The sequence below is a fragment of the Sphaeramia orbicularis genome, chromosome 13 (genome assembly GCF_902148855.1).
Source record: "Sphaeramia orbicularis chromosome 13, fSphaOr1.1, whole genome shotgun sequence".
NCBI classification, from domain to species: Eukaryota; Metazoa; Chordata; class Actinopteri; order Kurtiformes; family Apogonidae; genus Sphaeramia; species Sphaeramia orbicularis.
In genome coordinates, this window is record NC_043969.1 from 26,532,766 (window position 1) to 26,546,748 (window position 13,983).

A 13,983-nucleotide genomic window follows, 5' to 3' on the forward strand; every position below is an offset into this window, starting at 1 on the left:
ATTAAGTATGTCATGTTCATTTTTTGAAAATGATGCAAATTTTATGGAATATCAAGCAGTAATCCTTAAGTGTGATTACTGTCGGACCATTAACCAAGAGCATTTCCTTCCTGCCCAGGCCCTTCAGGTTACTGTATGTGCTTAGCAAGATAATGTGGCTCAAACATTTGCAGACATTGTTCTGCTTCATAAAAACTAGACAAGGTGAATGTGAACACGGATAATCAACTGTTTGTGCTACATTTACACATGAATTGCCTACAGTAAAAATCACTTAGGAAACCTATTATGCAGCAAAAACATCTTGCTTGGAAAGAAGCTAGACTGAAAAAGTCTTGGTTGGTTTCTTAGCAGATGCCAACACCAAACACAAAAGCAAAATGCATTAAAAAAGGGAGAGAAATATGCTAGAAATACAGACAAAATACAACACTGAACAACACTCGCTCACCCTATAATTTGTTATAGCAGACATGGTAATTGTATATATTAAACTTTTATATGAACTTATTTTTGTGTGTCTGGTCATCAAAAAATATTTGGTCCCATTGCTTCATGCTGTTCCAGTATGGCCACTAGCTTGTTTTATCTCTGCCCACAGATGTAGGCAATAGCACACACTGGGATTTTTATTTTATTTTTTTTTACTTAACCCATAAAGACAAAACAGCCACCGACGACCAAAACCATCTACTGATCTAAACTGTTTAATACCTGTTGATCCACTAATAATATCAATACATGTAAATAACTGGTGCAAAATGCAATTTGTCGTCTTTTCATGGTCATCAGATATGACCCATTTGGACGTTCAGAGGCTCCGTAGTTACCGTCTTCTACAGCACTGATTCACCATTGAAACCCATGGAGTTGGATCAGTGACAGTGGATAAAAACATTTGTTTTATGTTTAGTTAATGATCAATTTTGCCGAAAAAGTCACCTTTTGTTCAGTTTTCTCTGTTTTTGATCAACTTTAATCTGAGCTTTTATGAACATCTACATGATCAGTAAGTTACATATAGGAAAATACATGATGTTCACTGAAAAAAGCAAAATACAGAGGATTATGTCATAATAAATGACAATAAATCACTTAAGAAAAGCTAAATGTAGAGAAAAATAATATGTGGGAACTGACACAAAAGTGGCACTGGGTCTTTATGGGTTAAGGTCAGAAGAATCTTCAGAGGGCTAAACAGCCACCAGCGATCAAACGAATCTACAGATCTAAAATGTTTAATAACTTCTGAAGCATTAATCCTGTCTGCACATTTAAATAATTCAGGTAAATTGCAATTTGTCCCATTTCAGCAGCATCAGATATGACCCATTTGGATATTTAGAGGCTCAGTAGTAAACTTGGAGACACTTGTGTGTCCTGAAATATTGATTTATTCATAAAACCCATGTAGTTTTCAAATGACATTTGTAGATGCTAGTTTTTATGCTGATTTTATGATTATTTTCTTAAGAAAGTAACTTTTGCATCAGTTTTCTCAGTTTCTGTGAAAATATTTATTATTCAATGAACAATGCAAAAGATAAAGGTTAGATGTAGTGAAAGAAACCATTTGGAAATCACCACAGAATAGTTGTAGGTGTTTTAGGGTTGAAGGGCAGTGTAGCTTTACAACACCTGTGGCTGCACTAAAGCAACTCCAGATTACTGTTGTTGCTGTGTAAATTATTTAGACACATTGTGTTGCTCTAAGCACTCGGGTGGTCTGATCTCATCAATATTATAGGATTTAAAGCGAAGAAACCATTGTGCGCCTCTCATCATTAAACCACCATTGATACATTCACAGTGCTCCTCTTTCAAATACCTGTGCAAGCACCACTTAGAGATATTAGCATTTCTGAATCTGATTTAGCGATGAAAATGAAAATAAATTTATAGGATAGATATTCACAGCCTTATTTGCCACATCCTTTAGTTGAGGTATTTTGAGCAATTCTTGTGATTTTTATACAGTTTTGTTTGTTTTTTGTTTTTTTTTAGTGTCTCCACTTTATCAAGCTTTGATTATGGGATGCATTCAGAGTTTTATTGTATATGTCACACAATGCATTGTCACAGCATTTAATTCCATCCATAATTGCATTAGATTTTCATCAGGATCTTGTACTGATGATGGAGACTGAGTTCATTGTGTAAAGTCTTCTACAGCACATCGTACATATTCTCAGCAAGGTTATAATAGTTTTGGATTTTTGATTCTAGTTTTGTTTTATTTAGTTTTGACTTTTTTTTCTCTAATTCTGTTAGTTTTAATTCATTTTTAGAGCAGGTTTGCTAGTTTTTATTAGTTTTCGGTTTTTTGTAAATGCTTAGTTTTAGCTTAGTTTTAGTGTTAGTTTTAGTTTTTTCATATCTTTTATCTTTCTCGCCGTCGTACTCAAAGAAATCCCACGCAGAACTTTCTCCCAGCTTTAGTCTCCATGTTTTCCAGGTAGAGTGGGGAGAGAAGTGTCGGACCGTGAAGTGCCATATAGTGCCACCAGCTAAAATTGCTCAAGCTAAATAGATCGATTTTATATCAATCCGACACTGACAATGACAAAAACTAAGGGAATTTTATCCCTAATTTGTATACGTTTTAGTTAGTTTTTTAAGCATACAATACAGTTTCAGTTAGTTATCGTTTTTTCGTTTATAGTTTTTATTTAATTCAGTTAACAAAAATGTTTTTTCAATTCTAGTTTTCGTCATTTCGTTAGTTTTCGTTAACGATAATAACCTTGATTCTCAGTGGTGTTCAGGTCTGGACTGGTGACCAGTCCATGTGTGAAAATGATGCCTCATGCACCTTAAATCACTCTTTTATAATATGACCCTGATGAACCCTGGTGCTGTCGTCTTGGAATATGTCTGTGACATCAGGGAAGAAACCTAAACATTCAGGTTATATTACATATTTTCAGGTTCAGATGACCTTATTTTATGCACATATATGTTCTTTTTATGTTGAACCTCATCCTGACCAAATGAATCAACCCCAGATCATAACACCTCATCCACAGATTTGTACTGTAGGCACTAGGCATGATGGGTAATCACTTCATGTGTGATGGCGTTAGTACAAACACTGAATCCAAATGCAGGAACTCGGACACAAAAATAAGGTTCAAAAGGTTTATTAGTTACACAAAAGTGTAAGAGTAATAATAGTGACAGAATCTTGAGGATAATGGTAGGAGAAATCCTCCTCTGATTCGTCCTCCGGTTTGAGGGCAGCAGCCCGTCTCCCCGAGCGGCGTTTGGGGTATTTTTCCCGACTGGGGAAAAGCAAAGGGAGGTCAGGGACGGAAACAGGTCATGCACAGGCAGGCTATCACTCAGGCAACAGGACATAAGGGCTAGACAAATACTCACGTACCAAAAAGTCAGGGCGAGAAGATCGAAACCAGGAAACCAGATGAGGCAGACAAAACCGACAGGGAGCAGGCAGAAGGCAAAAAACCGAGGAATCCAAAAAGGGTCACAACAGGCAGACAAAACGAACAAACGAGGTCAAAACGCTGGTAAGAACTACAAGAGTTACAAACTGGCGTCTGACTAAGGGAAGAGACAGGGTTTAAATACACAAAAGGGAGGGAAGACAACTAGACACAGGTGGAGCAAATCAGGGCGGAGACAGGTAATCAGGTAAGAGGTCAGGGAGAACAGGGAACAGGAAGTAAAGACGACAGACAAGACACATGAGGGGAAACTTAACAAAATAAAACAGGAAATGACAAACAAAACATAAAAGACAGACAAAACCAGACTAACGTCTGGCTGCAGGTATGACATCATGGGCCTCTCTCCTGCACCCATCACTCTGGGATAGCATCACTTTGGACCAGTTGGGGTTAAATAACTTGTTTCCAGCTGAATTAATTCAGTAGTCATCCAAATACAGGGTCTTACCTATTTACTCAGGATGAGGGGGCAGTGCATAAATCTTTTTTTATATAGATATTTATATAAATATCATTCATTTCACTCTTTTATTTATTTGTTTTGAGCAGAAGAAAAAAATTAACATTTTTTGTGTACAAGGAACTAATATCCAAGCAAATACATTAATAAAAAATAATGATGATCAAGACAAAAATAGCAATTGCCATGTACAATAGTAATAACAAAATAAATTCAATATGTACTGCTCAAAAAGGAGTGGGAGGAAGAAAATTTATTAAATCCCACCCCCATCTCACATTTATACAACATAACACATCACTTTTGCTTCCTTAATGATAAAGTTCCATCTGTTTAGAGTCCTAATAATGTAAATAACAGATAGAAAACAGATTAGGAAAACTGAAGTATATTACAGTTAGTAACTATCTAAATGATAGTCTGCATAACTCATAATACAATATAGTTCAACAATAATCACTTATCAGATCAATATCAATCACTATAAAATTTCTTATTTTTCTCTATATTTTCATTTTCACTCATTTGTGGTCTTTTTGTCTGTAATTGCTTGTTATATGTTGCTGCTGTTAACTGTGATCTTAACAATGTCTAAGTTCAAAGAAAAATGAGAGAGAGAGAGAGAGAGAGAGAGAGAGAGAGAACATATTTATATGCATAAATGTATAAATATAGTTTATTTTATGCAGCACTAATTGACATAAATACCCTGATGAGAGTTAAATAAAATGTATTACCAAGTCTAATTCCTCTATTAGTTTTGGCATATGTCTCCATTATATATTCTGGTGTGATGTGAGTTTTACTCTTCAGATTAGTCACATAATGTTAAAAATTGATCATCAGGATGAATAGATAATTACCTGTTCATTTGCATTCACAAGGAATGTTTTGCATCTTGAGTAGAAGTGCAACAGTGCCAATCATGATGCTGTTATTGACAACATCACCCCACTTCCGCAATGGCAAGAGTAAAAAATGTAATCGTATAAACATGTTCTTAAATTTAAAAAAAAAAAAAAAAAAAAAACAGGAAAAAAAAGTTAAACATGAGCACAGCATGGGTTCAAAACATGGAAGTCTTTTAATCTCATAGTGAGCCTTCAGGGGGAAGTTATACAAGACAAGGGAAGAATTGCAGAGCATATGACTGGATTGATTGGATACGCTTCATGTCTTGTTTCTTCTCTGATTCTACAAACATGGTTTGATATGCATGACAGTGTGACGTTGAAAGCAAGTGACTGAAGTGAAGTTCAGTGATGTGAATAATTCAGCTCAGCCTCTTCCCCTTCCCTCACCTCCGTCCTGATTCCACCTGGCTCTTTCCTGCTTTAGCCGAGACCACAGAAGATGGGTTTGAGTCATTTGTAATCATTTAATCCTTAGGCTGAGTATCAATTTAAATCTTAACACATTCTGTGATATCCTTGATGCCGTATAGAAGCAGTGGGATGTTTTGCTAATTGTGCTGCAGCAAAAGTGGGGGACAGAAGAGCACTCCTGGTGCAGATGGTTGGAAGCACATCCTTGGTGAGATGAGTCCCTCTGTCTCCACTTTAGCCCTGTTTAATGTTTTCCACTCTGCCTCTCCAAACCACTTCCTCTACATATTTTGACAGTTAACTTCCCTCTATAATAAGAGTCGGATTAGTGTTAACAGATGAACCAAAATCATCAAAAAAAAAAAAAAAGGATTGAACATCTTTAAGCATGTGAAGGCTATTTCTGATCCCAAAGGCTCCATCATATTTGACACTGAGAGGATCTGGATGTTTAAAATTTAATGGGTTGTAAGGTTTGAAATCTTGACATTTTCTTAACATGTAACGCTACCTTTGGCTCAGAAACACCTCGTGCAGCACACTGACCTCAGGAATGCACAACAGTCTTTGCAATACATAGTCTCTCCTTTCGCTTTTTTCCACTGTCCTTCATCATGATTTTTCATTTCACTAAAATATGGAGTAGATTACTGATCCTCCCCCATCTCCCCAAAAGGTGAATCAAGGTAAAGGCAGATATTTAATATTGATTTTTTTTCACAGCTATGACACCGCTAGAACACGTAAAAGGTTAGAACTTGATATCAAACCAGGCAGGTGGCATCACATGGATTCAGCAGAAAGCCTGTTGCTTATTTTATATCACTTGAGGCCAGCAATGCACTTTAAGGATCCTCAAAGTTTGAGAGCTCCTGCAGTATTGTCAGCTATAAACCCAAGAGAAAATATCAATATCGGTCACAGATATTGGTTGACACTCATTAAAAATGTGCGATTTCCTCTTAAGTCTCTCCCAGCTGAGTTTATATAAGTAACAACCATATACAAGACAGAAGCCTAAGTCATTTCCAGGTTTTTACCATAAAAGAATGATGCAAATTATTCAAGATGTAAACCTCATGTCTGTCTTTGTATATTTTAGAAATGTTAGAGGGTGTTTTAAATAATGCACTATATTTTCACAGTGCAATTTGGTGTCTAATTAAACGTTTAGATGCTTTCCAGTGATCTAAGATATCAGACTCACCTTAATCTTCACTTGTATTGAATGAATTGATTCATTTTCTCTTGCAGACCCTGACTGCAGCTGGTGTGAATGATTGCAGAAGGGTTACAACAGATAACCTATTCCCAATTTATATTTTCTACAGCACTGCAAAGAATATCAAGAGGATTTCCGTGGTGAAGTAGATTCAGCTTTATTGTAAATGGCAGAGATTACGTTTTGGTTTTTATAAATGAAGCCCACACTTGTGTAAATACCACAAAAACCCATGATGTGTAACCATAGGTTTATTTTGAACTGTAACTGTATTTTTTTTTTTTTTTAACTCATTTTCTAACCCAGTGGTACTTTGTGGCAGTTCCCAAGGGACTGTTTCTCTCCATATAAACCATTAATAAGTGATTTATCACCATTTATTGTAATATTATCTTCTTTATTTTGAGTTTTTTTAGTGTAAATCATGTATTTTCCTATAATTTATTCACTGATCATTTAGATGTTCATAAAAGTTCAGAGTAGATTATATTGAAACAGAGAAACTTTAGAGAAAATATTTTACTTTTTTTGTAAAATATATCAATAACTGAACATAAACCAAGTGTCTCCATCCATTGTCACTGATCAAAACTCCATGGGTTTTACTGTTGAATCAATGTTGGTATAAGATGACAGTGTTTCCACGGTATCTATGGAGCCTCTGAACATCCAAATGGGTCATTTCTGATGACCGTGAAAAGATGACAAACTGTATTTTACACTAATTATTTACATGTATTGATAGGATTAGTGGACAGGAATTAAACAGTTTAGATCAATAGATGGTTTTGGTCATCAGTGGCTGTTTGGTCTTTATGGGTTAAATTGTCAAGTTATTGCGTAAGAGCCACATCTCAGCCACGTCTTCAACATGGCCTCTGGTAAGGACTCAGTCTTCAGAGGTGGTGTGTGTTGTACCAGGTCAGCTAGAGTCATATTTTTTTAAAACACTGCTGTCATCTCAACAACAAAGAATTTGTATATGTGCATCCTTTTTGACATCCTTGCACACCATGCATGACTCGCAGTCAGCCATGCATAAGTGACAGAAGTGTGTGACAGCAGCTTTTATTACTGACGGTTTGAGCTGCTGCTTTCAGGTAAGGTGAGGCCAACGAAGAAAACTATTCTCATTCACCAGAGACAGGACATAATCTTCACTGGAGCCTGAAGGACAAGGGGTGAAGGTAAGCGGAAATGAAACAGATACATATCTGTGTGGTGTTTAATTCACTGCTGGTTCAGTCCTCCTGGCAGATTGTAGGAGGAAAGAGGAACTGGATCCTTTGATATTTTGATCTCTAATGCACTTTGTCAGTAGCAGTATATCTCTTCACTGTAAACCTGCAGGCTAAAACTTATGAAATGTTTCTTCTCCAAAGTTGCTAAAATGCGTTTCTCATCTGATGCATGTCTTAGGTGGGAAACAAAGAAATTTAAAGGCAAAATAATAATGCATCACCACTCAAAAGCACCTACTTTTCATTCTGTATAGTACCAAAAAGACACAGTATCTCAAGGACCCCTATCATCAGTACGTCTTTTGGTTACTCTGTAATGTTGTGATAAAATGCCTCGTGAATGTGCGGCAAACAAATTTCCCCCACAGGGACAAACAACATTCCATCTTTACCCTCCTTACTACGTGCACTACATTTTGGTTGGTTTAAAGTTTTTTTTTTTAATGTTATTTTTGTTTGCTATAAAACATTTATTTCAGAATATTTCTCCCATAAAAAATGAATTTTAAAGGGTTTTTCATCTGTAATAAAACATTTAACTTCTGAATTGGTCAGATTAAAAATTAACTTATCTAAATATGCTGTCATGAGCATTTAGACTTAGTCATAAATAATTAAAGAGTTCCACAATGCCCTATTGTGTGACACCATTACAGTCTAGGGGAAGGAAACCTGTAAATTACAAATCCCATCTTCAGAAGAGTCAGGACATTCTCTATAGTGCAATAATAACTAAAATGTGTTACTCGTCTGGAACACACTGAAAAAATAAAAGTTGGGACAGAGAAATGTTTACCACTATGTTGCATCACCTTTGCTTTTTATTACACTTTTTAATCATTTGGGAATTGAGGAAAATAATTGTTTTTATTCTTGCTGTTTACAGAGCCACAGCTGCTGTTGTCCCTTTCCTCACTTCATGATGTCCCTACATTTTCAATACGAGACAGATGTAGACAGTCAAGGACATGCCCTCTGTGATTATATAACTACTTTACCATAATTGATGGAGAATGAAGACTTGCATTGTCTGGCTGAAGTAACCACAGACTTCAGGGAAAAGGAGTTGAGTCGATGGAACCATATGTCTTTGTAAAATTCAGATCTATGTCGACACAGACGTGAAGGCCCCGATGCATCCCCAGATCATTACAGATGCTGCTTTTGCATCACGATTAACAGTCTGGATGGTCTTTTTCATCACTGGCACGTAGAACCTTACATTTTTCCTGGAAACAAGCCACAGATCTGACCACATCTCAAGTTTCTGAGATGAACACGGGCTAGGATAAGTAGACTATATTTATGCACATAACTGATACACTCCTCTTTGTCTAATACACTTTCAGGTTGTGTTTCTGGAGCCAGCAACACTTCTTAAGCCCATGTAGCTATATTCAACATGGGTGCATCTGAGAGTTTGTCATGATGGTGCTGTTTTCTTAGTTGTTACTTATTTAAGAATATATAAAATCCCGATGGCATTGCATTTCTTGGTAACTTACTTTCTTTTTATGGGCTGTCATGAAAAATGTAGATCTTTAATACCATAAATATTGTCTTTTAAAAGTCACTGACCCTATGTAACCTCATAGCAACTGCAACAGCCTCTACAGAGATGATGCTTCTAAATGTTGCTTTTTTCTCATTTTTACTGTAAATTGTGCATCTTCATTAATTTTTCATGCGCCTCCTCAGTGATAATAGGAAACAACAGAGAAGAGCTATTGCAACTGCAATTAAGTCCTAAACCATAAGTCTATATGCATTCAAGTTAGAGAGACATTGTTTCCGATGCAAAACCTAAAATCGTTGGGACTAATAATAAACACATACACACATGCTGAGTACAAACTACATGTTTTTATAGTAAATTATTAACACTGCTTTTGCATGATCTGTTTTTGTTTCATGACACACCCATTTATTTTGTTGAAATTCTTTGCAGCACAGCATAGAAAACTACAACATTATAGGAAAATGCAAAATGTGTGGAAGACACATATGCACACTGTTATGTGTATGAGAATAAAACAGATAGCATCAATACACTTGCACAAGGACATCATCAGATTTTCTTTTCTCATTTGATAAACACTCAAAAGACTGTTCAGTACCATGGATCCTTAATAAATATCTCCAGCATTATAATGTAGACACTCTAGTATAGATTTCTTGTCATTTAAATAAAAGCCTAATATATTAATTTGATTTTATGTGGGAAAAGCAGAAAGCAGGAACTAAATTTGTTCATTAATCAGCATAAAAGAGCTGAATGTGATAGTTGTGTTGTGAAAAAGAATGAAAGGGGAGATGAGCAGGATATAGGTTAATTAATATTACATTAACGCAAAGAGTCTTTGTTATTTCTACTATATAATGTCTATATAAGGAACATTTTGTACATTCCCATATTGCTGCCAAACTATGCAAAGTGATCTCTATAGGGCTTTCAATGAATGTAAAGTTAGAGAGTCTGGGGGTTTTCTTCTGTGCTAGGGAGATAGGTTTGAGATCGACCATTAATCATTTCACAGGAACATGACAACACCAAACAAAGGAAGCTGAAAGGATAATGAGAAAGCATAGGCGAAAGGAAGACGATTCAGCAGCACGAGTTCAATAGTAGAAAATAAATTCTGCTTTACAATATGAATACCAATGGATTAGCATTGTAACATCCTCATGCTAGTATGTGGTTTTTAATTTGCACACACAGTTTATGTGTGAAAAAGCAATTTGCAGGATCAGTTACAAGGCCGACTAAAATGCTCTCACTCCTTGGCCAAAATGCAAGTTCATCGAAGTGAGAGCAGTCACTTACACTGAACCATGCAATAACCTTGGGGATTCACTGAGACCGGCCTGGGCTGTTTTTCCACCAGCACATTATAGAGTGAGAGGTCGCTAAGGGATGACAGGGGCGAAAAATGTTTTCCATATCATCACTCTGGAAAAAAAATCATCCCTCACAAGACACGATACTGTAGATCACTCAATCAGTTACTGTGGCAAGGACCAGAGATGCCTGCCTAGATGCCTGCTTGGCCCTGCTGAGCCGGCACACCTGGGTCAAGAGACACAGCTGCATCAGCTATGATTGATGCTTAACACCACAGGACACAGCTCAGTGGTGAGTTTAACCCTGCCAGTTAAGAGGGGTACTGCAGAGAGCACGTAATGGCTCTCCTCTGAGAAGCTAAATATACTGATAAGTAGTGGGATTAAGTACATCTGATCATTAAGGTAAGAGCTGTGAATGTCAGGCAGACCTTAACGACACTGTAACATTTCAAAGTCTTCATGCAAATATGGTATTTTCAGACAAACACTGAGAAGTTTATCAGACTTCACTGTGTAACCAGGGTTAGGTAACATCTGTACATTTCATGGGTTTCTATTAGATATGTAAAACGTTGTGGATCTCGTTCCAGAGCTTTAGCCTTTAGACCTCTGCTGCTTATATCTGAAGTTGTGTAGGTGGAAGAAAAGCACGGTATGTTCTGAACCATCATGTTTTATTATAATTGAAGATATTAAGACGTTTCTATTGGTTTTGACATTACTGCTTTGGAAACTGTAACTGTACTATTATGTTTATTTTATTGTTTTACTTGGTATTTTTATTTCACTGTTTTTAATTGTACAGCTGTTTTAATGTCTTTTTAATCAATTCTTGCATATTAGTCTATCATTTTGCTTTTTTTATTCTTCAGTACGACACTGTTTTTAATTGTACAGTTGTTTTATGTCTTTAATCTATTCTTGTATTTTTTTCTTTTATTTTGGTTCTTATTTATTCTTCTTTACAGGACTTTGGTCCACTGTGGTTGTTTTAAAGTGCTTTACAAATGAAGTAGAGAGAGAGCTTAATTGTTAATCTTCCCCTGAAAGTTGCTTTGGAAAAAAGCATCTGCCAAATGCATAAATGGAAATGGAAACTGACATTATTTAGAGCACATGTGGTGTTTTAAGCACACTTTGCTAGTCAATTGTTTTATTAATAACATAAAAAAGGTATAATAAAATTGTTGTTATAGAATGACGTTGTACTTCAAGTAAAATAATAAAAGGAAAAGTGCATTGCGGCCTCTTTCTCTCTCTTTGGCTTGTGTTATTTGTGGTAACAGCAACTTAGGTGACATTATCCTCTTCCTGCTTGTCTCCCTATTAGAAAATAAAATTAGTTTAGGTCCCTGCAAACCCAATTACGAGCTGATAGACGGTATCCGATGTGTCAGTGTATGTGTAAAAAGGTTGGGGCAGCACCATTGATTTAGAAAGGCCTGATTAAATGTTGTTTGAAAACTGAGTTTAATTTTGCTTGTTTAGACATTTCATTTGAATATTACAAGGACAAAAACTATGTTAGACAGGTTAGACAATGACACAGCTCTGAGGATTCCACAGATGTGTGTCGTTCCCATCTGTTAAAACTGCGTGCCGGTTACTGTAGATAACAATCACATGAATGCGGTTTGCTTCCAATTTTTAAGACATCGAAAGCCTCATAAATTTCAGATGGAAGTTGCCGCAATAAAAAGGACACATTCGGCTATAAATCATCCATCCACTGCCTCTCTAAAGGGCTCTCTCTTCATAATGTGATAGCTGCTTTTCAACCTCAGGTGGGAAAATTACAATGAGAGCTGGGTCAACAGACTTTGTCAGACCATATGACAAAATAAATTTTGCTATATTTATATAAATGGCAGCAGTGACAAGTGCCTTGTTCCAGATTGTGCCGAAAGTATTCAAAAGAAGATAAAGTGAGATTGTGTTTGTGTGGTTAAGGTTGCCAAACACAGATAGTGGAATCCTAAAAAATGGCACATGGAAGAAAACCACAGGCAAGCTCTGACCCACACTCTAATGTAGTCATACTGAATGCTGCATGAGGAAAATACACCAGAATTTGAAGATACAACCCCCTTCTGCAGCTCTGTCTCATCAAACTGAATAGACTGATAGACAACCTGACAGTGGCTTAACAGTGATCAGTAATTGAAGCTGTTAATCATGTATTGAACCCTCCAACCTGTCTGAAAACCCCCATAAGATGCTAAAACCACCTGTCATTATTCTCCAGAAACAGAAAAACAGGCTGTAAACAGAGTCCAGAGAGGGGTCAAGAACTGTTGTTTCCCATCAGACCACTTTATGTACAATATTCTGAAAGGTGATTTTTGTCCACTGATGCCAAGAACCTATGAAAGACTTCAGTTTAAAAAGATTTCATGGGGAAAAAAAGTATGAAATTGATGTACCCCCTGGAAACTCTTAGCCTAGTTTGACTTCAAGTCTGCTATATTTATTTAGGGTGATTTAATTCATCTAAATCCCTTTTCTTCGGTCAGAGTTTGTAGTCTCATAAGGTTCTGGGAAAAATCCTTTGAACATACGGGGCAGTACACCTTCCTGAGTACACACATTAATTTAGATTAAGTAATGTGTCACAGTGTTAAATGACTATGGCAAATCCTAGGTAATGTTTTTTTCACAGTCTACAGGGAATATGGATATTCAGAGTCATCTCCAACTGTCTTCTATTGTTATAGAATATGCAGGCTGTGCATTTATGGTGTGAAAAGTTCAGTAAAGGGTTTTAAGATGCCAATAACCATGATCCAGTTTTCCATCTTCAATACATGTCCGGTTTTCTTCGCCACGTAATACTGTCATGAAGTCAACAAGTTTAATGTAATGAATTCCTTGATATGTCATTATAATGGAAGACCTTTTATATTTTCATTTCCACCCTTTTTAATTCCATCTCCAAGAAGCAAACAAGGTGATTCAAAGAGGAGAACCAATATGTTTGTTCATTATAGACTACTTCACCTGAATCTGACCCCATGTGTTGACTGCCTCCCATATAATACTCTAGTGGAAATGTGGATTTCTATGCCACTGTGTTCAGTAAATGACTAATTTGGCATCAGAAAATGGCAAGACCTCATATGGAAACTTTCAAGGCTGGTATTAGCAGAGCTACACAAATTGTATTTATTTGTGAATGAGAATAACAGCACACTCACATGGTGCAGTGTTTGAGTTGTAAAACCTGTAACAGGCTTTATGAAACAAATATGTGTGAAGAAAAACACAATTATTGTTTAGTCCTCTGAGAATAACAATTGCAAAGTTTATTTAGTAGAGTTTATTCAAGGTTCCAACTATTTTTGCCACATAATAATTGAAATATCGTGATCTATTATGAAAGTCTCTTCATTAATTTTAACGTAATTCATGAAGTTTCCAGTCAAAA